We start from the raw sequence: 20877 nt of genomic DNA on the forward strand, positions 1-20877 counted from the left end.
CAACACCTCTCAATGCAGTTTCAATAGAGAAGGTCCATTCCAGATAATTCGGACCATCAAGAGTAATATTGACGACAATTGCAGTAATTTGAGATATTTGAGACATCAGCATGTTCGACTGAACTACTTCTAGCTTGTTTAAGCTTATTCTCTCTCACAGAACACTATTGAATCATCCAAAATCAGCCAAAATCATCCGTAAGTGGATCAGCCGAACAGCCCCATTGTTGGATGCTAAAATGAAGAATTACCACTAGCACAGAAGAAGTAGCAAGGAATATCACCGGTCGCGACTCGCAAGGCACCAGTAGGAATCCTCTTTTGTTGACAGAGGAGGAAGATCGGCAGCAGCAGAACAGGCGGACAAACACACAGATTGCAAGCGGGTGAGGTAGTCCGCGCAGGCCATGAAGAAGCCGCATGTGAAGATGTCTCGCGTCCTGCACGTGAAGAAGTCCGTGCCGTAAGAAGACGTGAGTGAAGATCGCGTGGAGATGGTCATGTCCCACGCAAGAAGTCCGTGCGACCATGGGGGAAGAGATGAAGGCCGCGGATGAAACCGCATGATGGAGGCAGACGGCCTAGATGAAGACCGAAGCGGACGGCGTAGACGAAGATCGCGCAATAGATTGCAGCGACGGGCCACGTGATCCACAAATGATGTGCGCAAAACATAGGTCCTGCACGGCGACGGGCCGTGAGCAGGGGCCACGAGCAGAGGACCCGCGTGAAGAAGAATCCCAAGGGAAAAAATGATCATGGGTGAATTAGATCAGTCTAATCCTAACCGTAATCCATGGCTTTGATTCCATGTTACTAACCTTAGGATCTGAGAAGATAACCACTCCACAGGTGGAGATGATCTATATATATAGAGTCATATGGACCATATGGGCCTCTAGTAGGGCCTTCATGTACTTAACATATGTTAGATTCAAGGCCCTTACAGACGACCCCTGTATGTAGGTTGTACATGCCCTTAGTGTCCTATTTCTATTTGTTTCCTTATACTAAATTCAGTTTTAGTATGACAACATTTCTATTAACGAAGTATTCATACATTGGATCCTGATGAATCTTTGATTTTATCTTCACTCCGAGATTGCAATTCATCCTTGGGTTTTTCTTCGTTGTCGGGCACCAATTCTTTTATGTTTCCCCATAGGAAAAGGTAGAGCCCGATGAGAATCATGAACATACCAAGAATACTGCATGTATGAAATCAAATTTGCATTAATTAGGTCTATAGGTCGTAACTGCAATCATACCACTTTGTCACACCCGATTTTCCAAAGAAGACCAAACACTAACTATATGTGTGCCCAGGATATCCACACGACACATATAGCCACAAATGTGGAATTTATCAAAGACAATGCTTTATTATATCTCAAAACATATTTACATCAAGACTTACCTCTATTACAAAGCACAACGGAAGCTACTCTTAATCTTCTCTTCGGGTCTCCATACTCCACAGGGACGGTTGACTGGGGAAAGCACTCGCCTAGTACTTATGGACTCCGTAGAAAACTCTTCACTTGATTCACCATCGGGCACCCATCTGGGATTTTTTATTGGTGATAACGACAAGAGTCAACTCACCATTCTCAGCAAGTATAACATGAGGTTATACAAGGCTCAAGAAGGCTTGACTCGGCTGTACTGCGGTAAACATTATGGCCTCGTTCGCTGGTCTGAAACTTGGCTGAAATTGGCTGAAAAACACTGTTCCGGCTGAATTATTGTGAGAGAAAAATACTGTTCTGGCCAAAAAAAAGAAGCCGAACAAGCCGAATATGGGATAAGCCGAACAGGGCCATTTTTAGTTGGTCATATTATATTATTATACCTGAGTTACTAGGTTATGCTTAAAGCTCCCATATGAATATAATTAATTATCACCATTAGGATTAATCATATCCCAAACCATCCATAGAACCATCTATCTCGAAAAGGATCCAAGCCGCTCATGTCCGTGAGCATGGTTGATATATCAGTTTGATCAAACTCTATAAAATGTGTACACTTTCACCTTGAGTTGTGATTCTCATAGGCCGGAGTTTGCAAAACCCACAATACCTCTTCCTAGGAGGCGTGGCAGGGTCTCACTATGAAGCCTTTTACTAATTAGCCTAACAAGTTAGTAGCCGTGAGGTTTCAATAGCTAGGCGACTGGAGGCCCCCTTCAAGAATGGCACACCTTGACCGCAGCTCAGCGCACATCTTGACAGGCAAGAAGCCATTGTGCAACCTAGGCCCCCCTCTTGCGTCTTTCGGTAACTACTAACAAGCTAGAGAAAACTAGCTATACGACTAAGATCGTGCCCACTTTGATTCTCAAGGCTGTACGGATGTCCTAGGTTGCCGCTTTAAGATTCAATCTTTACGGAGGGCAGACTAGAGCACCAAAAAAGGCCCAATGCTCTAGCCCCCTTCTGTGCATTTGCTCAAAAGCATCATTTTTAACCATTGATTCCATAAGTCATTAATCAAAATTAAAATTATAATGTTTGGTGATTGCAAGCTAAGCAAACCTACCCATATGCATGAACCTAGGGCAACAAGGAACATGGTACAAAAGTTCTAGGTAAAGTCCTTAGTGGTTCATCATAAGTAGACACATGCATATGAAAGTGATTATAAAGTAGATAATAAAGGAACTCATGTTATACTTGCCTCCAATTATTCGCTCAAACGTTCCAACCTTTGCTTCTGAACCATCCTCGCATAGCTCCTCTTCTATGGAACTCCACCATGAATTATAAAACAATATAAAAATGATTCTAACGCGAAGGCATGATTCTACGATCGCGTGAGCACAAAAATGCCTAAAACGGGTTCTGGCGAGCTTTTGAAGCTTTTGGATCTTAAATCATAAAATTGATATTTTAAATAAACTAAATATTTTGGAATAATAAATTTAAAGCACAAAAAGGAATTATGGCGAGATATCAAGAGCTAGCAAGAAGGATGATAACGAGATGTAGAACAATAAAAGGAACATGAGTTAGAATATTGCTGGATATTTATAGGAATATTGGAATTATATTATTGGAGGAAAACAACTTGTATATAATATATATATCAACGTGATATGAGGCTGACGTTGACAAGGAATATAAGCAGAACACATTTGGCCTATAATCTAGTTGTATGCATCTTCTTGCACGTGACACATGCATGAAGAATAGGAACAGATGATTCTGCGCTCTTCGGGGCTGTTCGGCTGGTACACAGACCAGCCGGTTTTCACTGTGCATAGATGAAAATCACTGTTCACGCTCTCACATATTCCTCCAAATTTATCCAGATTACTCTAAATTTCTCTAGATCCAAGCGAACTGTGCATGGATGAAGAATGCCATTGGCGGGGTAATTTAGTTTATGCGAGATTGATCATATGACTGATAAATTCGGTAAAATTAAAACAAGATCAAAGGCTAGCAAGAGGATGCTTCTCACCCGCGCTTAATCATTGACGATCAAGAGACAAGCGTACTGAATATTTTAAAGGAAAAGTTCTGATATATATGTATATACGTTCTGTTCATTTGGGTTTGTTTGGTTGATAAGCCATGGCTGAAAGTACTGTTGGCTGATTTGGTGTGAGAGAAAAATATTGTTCGTTGACTGAAAAAGTACGGCTTATAAGCCAAACATGGCCAAACGAACATGAGGCATGGCTTTGACATGTACTAAACTTGCACGGAAGCATGCATGCTGGTCTTGGTTTTGTGTAGCTAATCATGAATGGACGTCATGAATAGCATGGGATTTATTAGGAAATCTTGTGGACTGTATGTGATAGTTTGTCTATATAGATTTTGTGCAAGAAGAACATCTGTAGCTTGCCCAATAAAAGAGCGATGGACATGCAAACAAGTGCCGAACAGATCGACGATGATGTGAGGATGCATCTCACCTTGATGATGGCTGATGCCGTGAATTGATGGAGGGTAAAACACGCCAAAACAGCATGTCGACGAGCTAGACGATCCTGCAAACCGACGACGATTGGTAACGCGGTTCCCAGTAGACAGTGTGAAGAAGATGAAAAGCAACAGCAGGAGCAGCCAGAGGACGAAGCATCTCACCAGCATGGCCGTGGACGTTGTGATCAAGTTGGTTGATCGATGATGATTAGGGATCCAAGTCTCCAATGACAGTCAGAGATGGCTTGGTGAGGATCAGCTGAGTTGCTCGGATGGTGGGAGATGCTGCCGGCATGGATCGGGATCACGGAGAGTCGGGACGACCTTGACATGCCGGCAATGCGGTCGAAACACAGGCGTTGGTGCAGCATCATAAGAGAAGGCTTAGGGTGGCTGCTGGCAGAGAATGAAGTAGGAACACCGGGAAGCTCATGATCCTGGGTATTTATGGATAGAGGAGGAGGGGACCGAAGAGGCACACATACTGGCCGGATCATGGTTGGCTTCAATACTAAGCACCGACTTCACACACACGTTGGAATAGAAACTGATTAAGACTGAGTGGATATTTAGATTTGATGGAGTGGACAATCTGGTGTATTCTCATTAAGTAATGAAGTCGACACTATTGGACGGCAGCAGAAGAAACGACAGCTTTTGCAGCTAGCTGGCCCTTCGAACGAGATCATGCAGAAGGGGAAGATTAAGAGATAGATAAATAGAATTTGGGCTGGCTTAAATGCCTCGCATGCACATGATTTGCTGGTTATTTATAGGTCTCGCAAGAGAGAATCAGAAGAGTTATTAGGAAAACATGAGTTGCAGAAACAGACGGCTGCCATGAAGGAGGTTGACGCTAGCACAAAGGAAATGAATAAATAATCATGCAAGTGGTTGATGGGTTGAGTACGTGAAGAATATAATGTGATTGGGCTGTTGCTCCTTGCATGATTGAGAATAATAAATCACGTGCAAAGGATTAAGTATATAGACAAAGGAAATATATATGAGGAAAAGAGAGAAAGAAAATTAAGTTTTAGGATTAATGGACAAGGTTTTCTTTAAGGACGAAAAAGTGACGACGTGATGGGAATATGAGAAGGATGATGGATGAACAAAGATTTGGCAACAAATATGTTTTGAAGCTTTCTCTTTAAAATCTTATTTTACAAACCATTTTAAACTACATTTCAGAAACCTTTTTAGAATTTATTTTGAAGTCATTTTTGAAAACGCAAATAATGAAATTTTAGAACTTTCTCAAATATGATTTGCAAATAATATCCAAGCTTATTTTTGAAATATGATTTTGAACTATTCTTTTTAGACTCTTTTAAACATAATTTGAAATACATTTAAATTATATTTTCAAAGACTTTTAAAACTCAAACATTATTTTTTTTATAAATAGAGCAAAACCTATTCGAGCCTTTATCGAATTTTCTAAATTCATTTTCAGCCAAGAAAATTTATGCAATGGCATAAAATACAACAAACATGTTTTATTAAATTATAAAAGTTTTATAAAATTATTTTTCTTTCACCCACTAGATTGACAACAAACTAACTAAAGCTTGGAAAATTTTATAAAAAATACTAAATCATATATTTTATTAAGTGTTTTCTTTTCACATTCCAAAATGAAAATTTTGGGGTGCGACAAGCAGGAGCCGTGAGCAGAGGACCCGCGTGAAGAAGAATCCCAAGGGAAAAAATTGATCGTGGGTGAATTAGATCAACCTAATCCTAACCCTAATCCATGGCTTTGATTCCATGTTACTAACCTTAGGATCTGAGAAGATAACCACTCCACAGGTGGAGATGATCTATATATAGAGAGCCACATGGGCCATATGAGCCTCTAGTAGGGCCTTCATACACTTAACATATGTCAGATTAGAGGCCCTTACAGACGACCCCCGCGTGTAGGTTGTACATGCCCTTAGTGTCCTGTTTCTATTTGTTTCCTTGCACTGAATTCAGTTTTAGTACGACAACATTTCTATTAACGAAGTATTCATACGTTGGATCCTGATGAATCTTTGTTTTTATCTTCACTCCGAGATTGCAATTCATCCTTGGGTTTTTCTTCATTGTCGGGCACCAATTCTTCTCTTTCCCCATAGGAAAAGGTAGAGCCCGGCGAGAATCATGAACATACCAAGAATACTGCATGTATGAAATCAAATTTGCATTAATTAGATCTATAGGTCGTAACTGCAATCATACTTTTTATTTTTTTTCAGTTCCCAAATTAAAAGCATTATTGTTTTCCCTTCCCAAAGTCACTGTAATAAAAATGTACCAGTATTAATTTTCATTTTTTTCTAGTATGCTTTTCACCATCATGTCAGATAAAGAGAAGAAACATTAACCTCTTACACAGAGTTTCATAATTATTTTGCCTTTTGACTTATGCTTTTGAATTTTAAGAATTTCAACTGAGGAAAAAGTTATAGTGATACCTTCCAACAGATAAATCATGGCCCAGAAGCAACGAGTCAAGTACAGTGGTGAACAAGACGGATACCGCGCAAAACATGGATGTAGGTTGGGCCTCGCTGCGTGACGACCGACGAAATCATCACGAATTTCGCAGCAGTGTTATTGCCTGTGCAAAAGAACAAGAGTACATTTAAGCACTAGGAATGAAGCACTTGGCTAAGTACTTCTTTGGTCCTCAAATACAAGTCGTTTCTTTAAATGTGAATATATTTATATAAAACAATAATGTTAGTTATGACATTAAGTTAGTATGGCTAGATACATTATTATGAAGTATATTTTTACAATGTATATATTTATATGGTAGATGTTAAATATTTTCTCTATAAATTTGTGTCAACCTCGTGATAGTTTGACTTAGGGCCACTACTATAGAAGTAACTTTTAAAATCGTCACTTTTACCAACCGCTCTAGGAAATGAAAGGCATTCCTAACAGCGGTTGGTATTTCAGTTCACCCCTAACAATAGGTGCTGCAACAAAAAAGTCCACAATTTTTCAAATAAGGTTAATTGAAGAAAAAGTTTATATGAAACTGTAGAGATCAATAAGATCTAAACTTTTATAAATGATGAGTTTTTTTTTATTTGAGATCATTTAGGACTCAAATACACGCTTTATGCTCTCAAATTTTGAATTTAAAATTTTTTCAGCGACCTTAGATGGAGACGCACCCTATATAGAAGTTGCGGAGCTTGACCAAATCCTAAACTTTGTTATTGAAACTTTTCCATTTTACATGTTTAAGTTTGAAATATTCAAAAAAAGAATCATTAAAGTTAATACAAATGATAACATCCTATATTTTGTTACAGCTGACAATGTTGTGAGGTGCTTGGGACGGCTTGCGCGAGACATCGAATGCTAGAAATTTTATTTGCACGTATCTCACATGAAAAATAGCGCGACTTATGACTTCTAGAAAGGTTTGATTAATTTGTAAATCAAATTTGACCATCCATATAAATGTTTAGGGCTTAAGCGTTTCAACCCCTATTTTATAGCGAAATGGTAATTTTGCCCTCATTTTTTTAACTTTGTGATTTTACCTCTATGTTTTCGAAACGAGGGAAGAGTATGCCCCTAACCCGTGAAGTCATGTTAACGGTGTTAACTTTTAGCAAAAAGACAAGTTTGCTATGTGATTTTACCCCTATTTTGTTACAGATTTTTGTGATTTTACCCCTATTTCAAGTCCTAAGATTTGACAGATTTGCTAGAGATGCTGGCAACAAAATTAGACACAATTTTATGCATTCCTTTTATTATTATAAATATATCAATATGTGCGAAATTTGTCAAATTTTGCAAAAAAAAAATATGACAGCATTTATGCCAAAATCCATATACACAAATTAATATCACATAATTTGCATATAATCATGAAATCATAAGGGACAACCATTAGACATCATGTTAGCATACAGATCCAGCCATCCAGGTGACGTTAAGGTCTAGATCCAACCATGCTGCCTCACGCGTCGGCGCAACCTCCTCACGCTCCATGCCGCCGAAGGCTGCTCGCGCGCGCCCGGCCCCGCCCGCACGCGCCCGTCACCGGCCGCCAACCCGTGCCGCGCACGCGTAGCCACCGCCTAAGGCAGGGGAAATTTAGTCATTTCGTGTGTGTCAAATTTTGTTTTTTATTTTTTTCATCGTTTAATCAGGTGAGAACTAACGCTGGTACAAACGGAGTGTTTGTTTGAAAAGAGTAGGGGTAAAATCATAAAGTAAAAAATAAGGGTAAATTTAGTATTCCAATATGCAGTAGGGGCAGAAATACCAAATTCCCTAAATACTTTGTATATGTAGTAGTAGATAACTAAATAAGGAGTAACGATCAAATATGTCTATCTAGCCATTACACTTGTGTGTTGAAACGGGAGTACACTCCTTTAGCCTAATATAAACATGGTAAGAAAAAGAAAACTCGAGTCCTAGTGAACCTAAGTTTCGTAGATATTTTATTTTGAGCTGCTACCATATTTTAAAAAATATATATTTCTTACGTGGAGATATAACCAAACCATACCCTTTCAATTATTGTCCTGCAGCAAGAAAGCGAGGACAAACATATTTGGAGGTTCTCTTCTAATGGACAATATTGAACCAAGTCAGACGTATGAGGGCTTTTTCTTAGGTGCTACCCTCTTTACACCGTGGGAAAGGTTTTGGAAGTATTGGGTGCCACCAAAATGTTGGTTCTTCGCGTGGTTAGTTTCACATAACAAATGCTAGATGACATACTGCCTTGCACGTTGTGGGCTGCCATGCCTGGAACGCTGTCTACTATGTGATCAAGATAAGGAAACCACCGACCATCTCTTGACGATCATATGCATCTTCGCTAGGGAATTTTGGTTTCATCTACTAAGACATGTCGGTCTTCAGGCCTTATCCCCACAACCTATTGAAAACACCTTTCTTGGTTGGTGGCAGAGGGCTAGTAATGCTACTTCCACTAGTACAGAAATCATTTTTAGCGAGGCCACCCTTTTCAATCAGAGGTGGTTCAACTAACACACCGCCTCTAACCGCGCCAGTGAACTGTAGCTCCATGACCACCTTTGAAGATCCAAATTCAGGGGAGGTTCTATTAAGAAAACCACCTCTGATAGACGTCCATTTTAAGGGGTGGGTGCTTTAAGAGAATCGCCCCTGAAAATTGATCTTCACAGGCGGTCCTCTTTACAAAACCGTCTCTAAAAGTGACCTATTTTCAAATACGGTTCCTTAAGAGAACCGCCCTTACAGATGAATTATTAGAGGCGGTTCTCTTTAGTCAACCGCCCCTAAAAATGCCCCTCCTAAATACCCCTTCTTCCTCCTCAGGACAGCCTGCATGTTGAGCACCATTAGCTCACAGGGAGGGCGAGAAATAGCAAAAATAGAGGGGGGGGGGTTTGCCCTTTGAACTTTTAAAGGAGTTGGGTTTGAGAGATGAGATAGTGGCATCCCTAAACTCTTTTTAAACTTCACATGTACATTTCTGTCGCTTAGAGATCTAGAGAGAGGCATGCATGATGTTAGATTTTTTTTATTTTTCCTAGCAATTTAGACTGATTTTTGCTCAACTTACTTTGGCTCACATGAGATCTATTTAATTTCTATATTTACTTTATCATTTTTAAGCTTTAGGTTTAGAATAATATAATATTTTTTATAGAAAAATAGACATCAATTGCTTCAACATTTATATGCGAATAATACCTTCATGCAAATATACCTTTTATTTTTGAAGGGCACATATGGACAGGTCATGGATGTACACTAAAAGAAGACATGAAGCTTCCTACATATAAGATGTGAATGGTTTTATTGAAGCAGCTAAAAGGCACCTTTTGATTAAGCATACGAAGGATATATCTTGTTCCTGTTTTGACTGTCGAAACCGTATAGTATGCCGAGATCCAAATACGATAAGATCACACTTGATAAGAAGGGATTTCATGGAGAACTATGAGATTTGGGATCATCATGGTGAGAGACGTATAGAAGCAGGCAACATGGAAGGTACAAATGCATCAGAAGTAAGGGAAGATGACGATGCCCATCATCTTGTCATGATGCATGATGGTACAGGAGATTACATTGCAGGCGGTGGTGGTGGCGAAGGCTGTGGTGGAGAGGATGATGGTGAAGACAATGAAGAAGATGAAGAAGACTTCCTGGACGACATGTTGCGCCACATAGAACAAAAATTACTATTGAAAGGGCTAGATAACTTGGAGACGGTGTGGAAGGCAAGGAAAGAACGTTTGTACCAGGAGGAAAAAGGTCGTGAGAAAAGGTGGTCGTTGCTACAAAGGTTTCATTAGCGTTTTACAGACGTATGTAATCTTAGTTTACTACCTGTGATACTAATTTTTGCATCTGATTGTTGTAATGTTGAAGCTGATTATTTTTTCCTTTGAACAACGCCTATAAATATTACATTAAAGAAGGTGGAGTGTATAACCCATAGAAGAAGGATAAGATGACTGCTTCTTTTCATTCATCTGTACGACCATTTTCTAACCCAAACAACGAGAATATTGATTATATAGAACAATGCGTTTGACTATATTGTTTTTTTATGTCACTGACTTGCAGTGCGTGAGGCAGCCTCCCGAAACTGTGCTTTGTGGCTACTTTGTATGTCAATGGATAAGATCCAACGGCATTTACTACAATAACCTTGAAGATGTAAGTCGATCCATCGAACCATACCATATGCATATGTCCATTAATATGAATCTAGCTAATTTTGCCCCTTTTCTTTTTGCAGCATCAGACGATATTGCCTTTAGAAAAATTGAACAAAATGATATTCAGCTAGTGCAAAATGATTTCTGCAAGTTCTTATGCGGGAGGTTATTAATCCAAGGGGCTTATTCTTTGATCCTAAATTGGAGTATGCCACACATCCCAAGTTTGAGTCTCTTCGCGCTGCAAGCGTGGAACCCTTCCTTTCATTTTTCAGGCAGAAGCACAATTATTGATAATTAGTATTTTGTAATGTGTATTTGAAATTATGCTACAAATATTTTGTTGATCATGTGTGTATTAATATAGTTAACTAGTCCACTGGTGTGTATTTATGAAGTTAACTTGAATCATTTGCAATCGGGTCTGAAATTTGGTGGAAAACGCGATTTCAAATATGGCGAAAATTTTCAAATTCAAAAATTTGAAACTGATTTTCAGATGCGGTTGATTATACCGGCCCTAAAAATGCATTTTCAGAGGCGGTTGCACTGCCACAGCTGTCCTTGAAAAAGATATTTTCAAGGATGGTTGCATTGCAACAGCCGCCCCTGAAAATGCCTTTCCAGAGGCGGTTCATGTATTTGGACCGCCCCTGAAAAAGCATTTTTAGAGACGGTTCATGTATTAGAGCCGGCCCTGAAAATGAATTTTCGGAGGCGGTTCCAATGGAACCGCCCCTGAAAATAACATTTTTAGGGATGGAGTTCCTAACTGAATCGCCCCTAGAAATGCATTTTTAGGGGCAGTTAAAAGCCCATCGCTAGAGACGCCCCACTTTTACAAATCGGTGGCATAGTTGCTGTCGGGCTAACCGCCCCTGAAAACCCAATTTAACCGCCCCTAAAGAAGTTTTTCTATAGTAGTGTTCTGAGTTGGTGAAGCAAGGTGTCAATTCCCTAATTATTATTAGGGCTTGGGTTCTTTGGAACCATTGCAATCGTTGTGTTTTTGATGGATCGGCACACCAAGTGTTGCTGAGCTTTAGTCATGGCCGGTGAGAAACCCCGTTGTGGTCCACGACAAAGGCTCGACTATCCCTCTTGTCCAGCCCCTTCCAGGTGATTAGTTTTTTGGTCTACGTGGGTCGACCTTCATTTGTCAAAGGTACGTTTGTGTTTAAGGTTGCTGTAGCATTGTGTTGTGTGAGTGCGTTGTGATGTATGTGTGTGGTGTAAGTGTTGTTGGGTTCTTACACCCATTCTCTTCTTAATATAATAATAATGATGCGCAAATTTAGTGCGTTTTTCCAGATAAATGTGCGTCTGTTATAGTGACATCTCCATGTTCTCCGTACTACAAGCCTCGATGGAGATGACATGGCGTATGTATAGACATAAAAGCAATTGAGTTAGCATTTATGATTTGATTTGTTTGGTTTGTCAGGTTGCATGACGGCTAATGCTCAAATTGGATTACTTGTGCAAAAAACTCATAAACACAACAACTTGGTAGTGGAATCCATCTCTTAAGCTAAGGTTATGAGTATGATTCCTTATCTTTCCATTATATATTTTGTGATATGCTTTTATAGTTCCTCCTCTGCTTCCAGTTTTCTCCATTTTACCTCTTTCCCATGGAAAAAAACAGTTGTTCTTTTTTTCTCAATCTACCTCTTTTCTATGGAAAAAACCAGACTTGAGGTTGTGCGTAACATGAATGGGACGGACGAAAAAGAAAAAAGAGAACCGGAAGAACTGCACGGACGTGTGGACGTGTGGAATGAAAAAAACTGGAAACTGAAAACCCAGATTGGGGAGAATGAAAAATAGACAACGGATGAAGAAATCTTAATTAATGACTTTAATATTGAGGATTGCTAGATTTACCGAGTAAACGATTGTGAGCAGGCTCATGTTTCATTTCAGCTGCCAAGTCGCCTTTTCTCTGTTCATTACGACCCCCACAACAGCCATTTGGATCCAGCCCACGAAGCATGTGGCAACCGTGGACCAGTACTTGTACGGAACACTTTCAGCATCTGGGCCTGCAGCAATTACAAGACTACATGATGTTTTCCTAAAACTATATGTATGTTTCTCCTGTTCAATTAATAATGATCAGCAGAGAGTTGACATCAAAGCATCACTTTAATTCTTCACATTTTAATATCTACCATTCAGTCTGACAGCAGGAACATTCTGGAAAAGAACAGATAGAAAGATACTGCATGCGTGGGCTACACAAGTGTTTCTGCGCTATATATCGATGGGTGTGTGCATTATTATATACATACCATACATACCTGCACTATGTACCAGACGGCCAGGCTCAAGCAGCTGACGATGAGCAAGACGGTTCCACGCATATGGTGGTGCCTAAACGCTGATCCAGATTGCTTGGGGTGGTACCCGATGATGTTGGTAGGCCAGAGATGAAGCACTTGGCCTTTGTAGAGGCTGATCACCAGTGTCCCCCCAACACAAACTAGGGTTCCTATCACCTTGATGTTTCCTACCAGGCTCCCTCCTGAAACAGGCTAATATTTATGTAGGTGTTTGTATCCTTTTAGGAACAAACAACTCTGACATTCTTTATTTTGGTCTTATTTACTACTCCGTCCGTTCTAAATTATAAAATGTTTTGCTATTTCTAAATACATTTTTTAAAGAATTTCTAAATACATTGATATTATTATATATCTAGACATGGTGTCAGGCGGGGCCGATGACGAAGCGGACGCGGATGGGAACGACGAGGTTGCACCAGTGTTGCAGGGATAGAAGAAATCAATAATGCGCCAAGCAACTACAACATCAACATGAATTCAGGGAAAGGTCCTGAAAACGGCGAGACTGTTTTGATTTCAAATTTCCCTTCAGGATATGCCGATTGCGTAGAATCAGCGATCCTTGCGGGGCTTACCGCTCATGAGGCATACGATCTTGCTGAGGAAACCTACCACGAAGCAATCCTAGCAGGTTTTTCCACACAAGAGGCTAGCGATTTCGTCCGCGAACAGAGGCTTGGCAAAGCCGCTCTATTATCGACGGCGAAGTGTCCTAGCACAGACAACGATGTTCGCGAAAAATTCTGGATTGACATCAGTTTTCCTAAAGAAACAAGATGGTGGGAAAATGAACATCACCCACCAGCGCAGGATGAAAACACTTCGGGTATTGAGGCCTTGGCTATGCCAGCTCAACGTGAACCCAAGAATCAAACTTCAGCACGACCTCTTGGACGAATGGTTCCAAAACGTGGAATCACGATCCATCCATGGAAGGGTCCTTTGCCAAGGCCACGCTTGCCAGCGACGGTGACATTGGCTGCTTTCATGCCACCGGTGCGGATCGACAGATCACAAGCTAATTTACAGCATGATCAACGGACATTTCAAAATTCAAAAGCTATCTTTGAATGCCGAAGTAAATCAGTCTTAATCGAGCGTGCAAAACAATATGGCCGGTCCTAGTGGGACCTGTTGCCTTGTGGGCCCAACGATCAAAGGAATCGTAAGGCTACCAGATATGATGCGACCTTCCCTCCGATCAGCAATATCGCATCGAGACCTCTCTTGCACGCCGCCTCGCGACCTGATCCAACTGCCGCCGCCGTCGCCACCGCCACACCCTCGTACGCCGACATGGCTGGACGACAGCCACCCACCAATCGCCACAACTCCAACGGGTTCAATCACAACTCCAGCGGGTTCAATCACAAGCCTTCGAGGGGCAGGATCAACGACTGCTTTCGCCATGATGGGAGAGGTCTAGGTCCGAGCAGAGGTCGTGGTGACCAAGGAGGACCAGGTCGAGGACGGAGATGGGCACATTCATGGTCGAGGCAATGGAAGGGGCGGGCCGTTGTATGGCCCCAGCGCACCTCAACGGGAGACACAACAGCAATATAGTGAAGGGAATAACTGATGTAGGCTTGATGATCTGTACCTGGACACAAAAATTTGTGGCCTTATGGTTACTGGTCGAAAATCTAAGATAGCAGCAAAAAAGCGTAAAAGCCACAAGAAAGGTTCTCAACAAAAAGTTTTTCCTGAAAGGCTTCTTTTGAAATAGCAGAGGTCTATTGGACTTGGCTAAATACCGCTACTTAGCTGAAGCAATACGAGATCATAACATTAGTTTCGTGGCTGTCATGGAAACAGGAAAGCAGGACATATCTAAATCAAATCTCTCCTAACTATCTGGAGGGGCAGATTTCATTTGGCACTGTCTACCCCCTCGGGGGAGGTCTAGAGGAATCCTCCTTGGCATCAATGCTTCGTTTCTTGATCTATCATTAATTGTAGAAGGGGAATTTTACATCAAATTTCATCTCTGCAATAAATTAGATAATTTTAATTGGATACTCATGGCAGTCTATGGTCCAGCTCAAGAGGAGTTTAAAACGCCTTTCTTGATTGAACTCATACATGCTTGCCAACAAAACCCGCTTCCTACTCTAATCGTTGTTGGTTTTAATATTATGAGAAATAGCAGGGAGAAGAATAATGATAGATTTAGTGACCGCTGGCCTTTCCTGTTCAATGTTGTCATTGACAGCTTTGATCTTAGGGAAATTGATTTGACAGGTAGACAATTCACTTGGGCTAATTCTCTATCTCATCCCACTGATGAAAAGCTTGATAGGGTCTTAATGACGACTGAATGGGAATTTAAATATCCTTTGGTGACTATACATGCTCTTGATAGAGGTGTTTCAGACTATACACTATTACTACTTGACACCGGAACACCTGCCTTGACGGGAATAGCAAAACCATTTAAAATGGAACTCAACTGGTTCTATTATGAGGATTTCTATGATTGAGTTGTAGAAATATGGAATAAGCCGGTGAGGGGGAAAAATTCTATCCAAAGATGGATAAAAAAAAATAGAAGCGCTACGCAAATATCTCCGAGGATGGGCCTCACACACAAATGGTGTATATAAACAATAGAAAACAACCCTTCAGTCGACCTTCAATAACCTTGATATTGTCGTTGAAAATAGGGACTTATCTGAGGATGAGAGAAGTCAGCTTGATCAAGCTAGAAGCGATTTGACTAAACTCCTTCGAGAGGAAGAATTAAAATTCTATCAGCGAGCAAAGGTCACTGATGTTCTACTTGGGGATAATAACACCTGTTACTTCCAAATGGTTGCCAATGGTAAACATAGAAAAAAAAAGAATTTTCTCTCTAAACCATGAAGATCAAAAAATAGAAGGTCAGGCTAACCTTAAGAACGATATCATACGTTTCTACAAGGACATTTTTGGACCATCACAAGATAATACGATGATCTTAGATGACTCACAAATAGTTGATATTCCTCGGGTGAACCAAGCTGAAAACGAATTCCTAACGGCTTCTTTTACGGAAAAGGAGATTCGGGATGCAATTTTTGCGATGGAACACGATAAAGCACCAAGGCCAGATGGCTTCCCAGCTAAGTTTTATCAAAAGTTTTGGGATGTCATCAAAGTGGACCTAATGCAAATGTTCCATTATCTTCACTCGGGAACCTTGCCGCTTTTTAGCCTCAACTTTGGTGTCATAACTCTGATTCCGAAGGTCCAAGAAGCTAATAGAATTCAACAATATCGACCAATTTGCTTACTAAATGTTAGCTTCAAAATTTTCACTCAAGCGGCAACCATTAGAATTAACTCAATAGCAGATCATATAGTTGGTCTAACTCAAACGGCCTATATGCAAGGACGCAAGGGAGTCGTCATTCTCCATGAGAATTCATGAGTTGCATTGTAAAAAGCAAAGTGGGATTATTTTTTAAATAGACTTCGAAAAGGCTTACGACAAAGTTAGATGGCCTTTCTTACTGCAAACAATGTGGATGAAAGGTTTCTCTCCTAAGTGGATCTCTTGGGTGCAAGCTTTTATATCAGGTGGAAGGGTGGCAATCAATATTAATGATGAGGTCGGACCTTACTTTCAAACGGAAAAAGGCCTTCGACAGGGGGATCCACTATCCCCCATTCTGTTTAACATTGTAGCTGATATGCTAGCTATACTAATTAAAAGAGCCAAAGCAGATAATCAGATAAGTGGAATAGTGCCACATCTAGTTGATGAAGATTTATCTATTCTATAGTATTCTAACGATATGTTACTCTTTATGGATCATGACCTCGAAAAGGCTCGCAACATGAAGTTATTACTTTGTGCATTCGAGCAACTTTCAAGGCTTAAAATAAACTTCCATAAGAGTGAAATATTATGCTTTGGAGCAGTACAAGAATCTTTGCCCCGTTATACGGAGCTTTTTGGTTGTAATCAAGGAGCTTTTCCATTAAGGTATTTGGGCATACCTATACATTATAGGAGGCTCTCAAATGCAGATTGGAAAAGAGTAGAAGAACGTTTTGAAAAAAGACTCAACAGCTGGAAAGGAAAACATCTGTCTACTAGTGGGTGCTTGACACTGATTAAATCAGTGCTTAGCAGCTTACCAATGTATATGATATCTTTTTTGCAATCTCAAAAGGAGTTCTCAAGAAATTAGACTACTTCAGGTCAACCAAAAAACTAAGGTGGGCTTGGAATTCACAATTTAGACATCAAGAACATAGCCCTTCTGAGTAAGTGGCTTTTCAAATTGCTCACAAATAAGGGTACTTCGCAACAAATGCTACGCAAAAAATATTTAGGATCTAAGCCTCTTTCTCAAGTTCAATGGAAGAATGGGGACTCACATTTCTGGGCTAGCCTGATGAAGGTTAAACCAGATTTTCTGCGTTTTGGGAGCTTCATAATTTAGAATGGATCACAAGTACGATTCAGGGAAGATAGGTGGCTAGGACGGTCAACTCTGCGTCAACAATATCCTTGCCTTTATAACATAGCCCGGCATAAAATAGGTTACTGTAGCAGAAGTGCTAAGCACGTCTCCACCTACTCTATCCTGGCGAAGAGATCTAATTGGACACAAATTAGTGGCTTGGAACAATTTACTTCCACGCATCACGAATGTTGTGTTAAACCAGCAAGAAGATGAATTTCGCTGGAACTTGCATCCTAATGGACAGTTCTCAGTCAAATCTCATTACCTGGCAATGATCCATAATGATGTCCCTAATATTAATAAAGGCCTGTGGAAACTAAAAGCTCCGTTGAAGATCAAGATATTTCTGTGGTACCTACGTAGAGGCGTAGTGTTAATTAAAGACAACTTAGTTAAACGTAATTGGCATGGCAACAAACAGTATTGTTTTGTCATAAAGATGAGACAATTAAGCACCTGTTTTTTTAGTGTTGTTTCGCTCGTGCTGTCTAGTCTGTTATCCAGGCGGCTTCAGGCTTGTCTCAACTACATAGTGTATCAAGCATGTTTGGTTCTTGGCTCTGCGATTTAAGTAAAGAACTAAAATCGTTAGCCTTGCTAGGAACAGCAGCTACGTGTTGATCTCTTTGGTTACGTACGAATGACCTAGTTTTTTAAAAGAAACGTGCTTCTTCTCCTTTACAGGTTATCTACTCGATTCTACATTGGCTCCGTACATGGGCTATCCTACAGAAGCCAACTTCACAAGATTTGATTGTAGCGGCATCTCAACAATTGACGTGGGTGGCCAAGGAGTTTTTTACCCGAGCACATGAGTGGCAGTCTAGTCTTCGGATTAAGTGCTATTAGTGTGTCTTTCTGTTTTAAGATCTTTTGTAAGGCTATGTGTATCCTTGTTATACAGAGGCCAGAAGTGTTTCAAGGTCTTTGTATCATCTCGATGTAACGATTTTGGAATTAATAAAGCTTTCCTTATCGAAAAAATCTAGACATGGTGTGTATATATATAAGTGCATAGCAAAAGTTATATATCTAGATAGACCAAAATATCTTATAATTTGAAATGGATGGAATACCTAAAAAGAACCGCAAGGACGAATGTGGCTATCGGGATGATGTTGTAAAAGTTGATTGCATATCCGGGCGACGTATCTCCCAGGCCAATGTAGTAAAGACCAGGAATTGTGAACCTGTAGGTAACGAAAAGGTAGAATTTTATTTTGTATTGTAAACAAAGAAATCATCGTTTATGCATGGGTTTGATATAGAAGATCTTATGAGAGGACAACTACTCACCCTACAAGTGCACTTGTAAAAATCCATATGAATGCTTTCAGTTTAATCTCCTTCCACTTCCCTCTACACCAATACAATCAGAATCAACACCACCATCGCAGAGATGAGGACTTAAATAATTCAGTATATATTTAGGATAACATATATATTTAGATCAAAGCAGGGGCAAATTAAATATGATAAGAACTTAAAATAACACAGTTGTATATCTTCTTTTGTTGATAATATATAACTAAAGGACTATGCAATTTCTATATTAGAAAAGGTACTACTACAGTATTATTATTGTGTGCAAAACAAACATAATATATATTAGGGAGATGACCATTGGAATAAAGTAACAACAATATACAGGGACATATATGTTTTTTGGAGATATGGAGCTGATAATTTTCAAAGATAGCAGCTAAGGGGGATGACCAAGATGGCACCCATGAAGAAGCGATAGGTGAGGAGGGCGCAGAGGGACAGTCCATTGTCGACGACGACGACCACCCTGGTGAGGAGCAAATGCCCGCCCGGTAGTGAAAACTTGGATCAGTGGTTTGAATGATGTTGGCCACCATTCCACATTACTGTCACTCACTACAGGACAGTAGTGGAGTAGCACAGTTCTATCTCGATCAAGAACAAGAAGGCTTTATATAATAAAAAGCATGCAATCCGTTGTGGCGTGCATTGTGTTAAGGGGCCCGGACCGGGGGAACAGAAGATCGACAAGATGGCACTCGCGTGCTTCTACAGTTAGCCCAGAACTTTATGGAGAGGGTCAGCGCGCGTTCAGTTGCGTGAAGTTTGGATTTTGGGGCTACTGTAGCACTTTCGTTTTTATTTAGTAATTAGTGTTTAATCATGCACTAATTAGGCTCAAAACGTTCGTCTCGTAATTTCCAACCAAATTGTGTAATTAGTTTTTTTTCGTCTACATTTAATGCTCCATACAGTATCGCAAGATTCGATATAATAGGTACTGTAGCACTTTTTTAAGAATTTAGGGTTCAACTAAACACGCTCTCACTCTATACATGTGAACAATGATGACGTATGCTAATTTAGACACACGGATTTCTGCAATATAATTAAAAGATGCGTGGTTATATATAATATACGTATACTAGTACAGTGCATGCAGGTGGAGTCTAATTAATGTTTCAGGTAATTCAATTTTGGGACACCAGTTGTTTATGTTTGTTTATTAGCATACACCTGTTCTCCTTGTGCATTGGACCACTCTATTCTAGTGTATATCCTAGCTTGCTCTTATAAATTTGAAAGGAACAAGCTAGGCATTTAGGATGACTTGAGCGGCGTATAAGCGAACACAGCGGTGGATCGGAGGTGCTTAATTTGTTCAAGGCCAGGGGGTGTATAGGATGTTACAGAGAAAGAGAAGATAAGATCATTCTCTCTCGACTCGATATATCGAAGATGATGCGAAATATAATTTCTGCAGAACATGCATGCATCTCATCAGAGGAATTAATTATATGATTAATAAAAGAGGAAATTAGACTTGCTCTACTAATTCAACTTGGTAGCAGCTAGCGTGCGTGTACGGACCTCTCAAAGATGATGGCGAGCGGGGCGACGAGCAGGGTGCCGAGCAAGAAGAGGTAGGTGAGGAGGGCGGAGACGAAGAGCCCCGCATCCTCCACCACCACCTCGACCTCGCCCACGTACTGTTTCTCTTCTTCCCCTTGCCCTCGCCCCCATCGCCGTGACCCCATGGTGATCCCTTCTTCCCCTCCCCGCCCCTACTCTCGCCGCCGCCGCCATGGCCATGCTCGCCCGCGACCTCGACGCCCCCGCCCTAGACCTGGCCCGACTGCCACAACCGCCGTCAACTCCCCTAAACCGCCCAGCCACCATCCCCACCGCTTGTCTTCTCTACCTCCCCCGACCCCCTTCCTTCTAAGGCCGTTGTGGGGGTATTAACCCCTATACCCTTACGGCTAGGCTTGGGCCGGCCCAGTCCAGGGGGTCCGGTCCACTAGAAGACGACGCGCGGCTCGGCCGATCTACTCGGAGTCCCGCGCAAGGAATCAAGACAGACTTGGAGATCAAGCAAGATCCTGGTCGGTTAGAATAGGAATCCTTATCCGGCCACCTATGGTAATTGTAACCGGTTAGGATTAGTTTCCAGATCTGTAAC

The 20877-nt window shown here is 40.7% G+C and overlaps 1 pseudogene; it reads right to left on the reverse strand.

Moving 5' to 3' along the window:
• Window positions 1-1054: 1054 nt before the first annotated feature.
• Window positions 1055-20452, reverse strand: LOC136536799 (WAT1-related protein At3g30340-like; annotated as a pseudogene).
• Between the last annotated feature and the right edge of the window lie 425 nt (window positions 20453-20877).

This window comes from Miscanthus floridulus, chromosome 2 (assembly GCF_019320115.1).
Source record: "Miscanthus floridulus cultivar M001 chromosome 2, ASM1932011v1, whole genome shotgun sequence".
In the NCBI taxonomy this organism is placed as follows: domain Eukaryota; kingdom Viridiplantae; phylum Streptophyta; class Magnoliopsida; order Poales; family Poaceae; genus Miscanthus; species Miscanthus floridulus.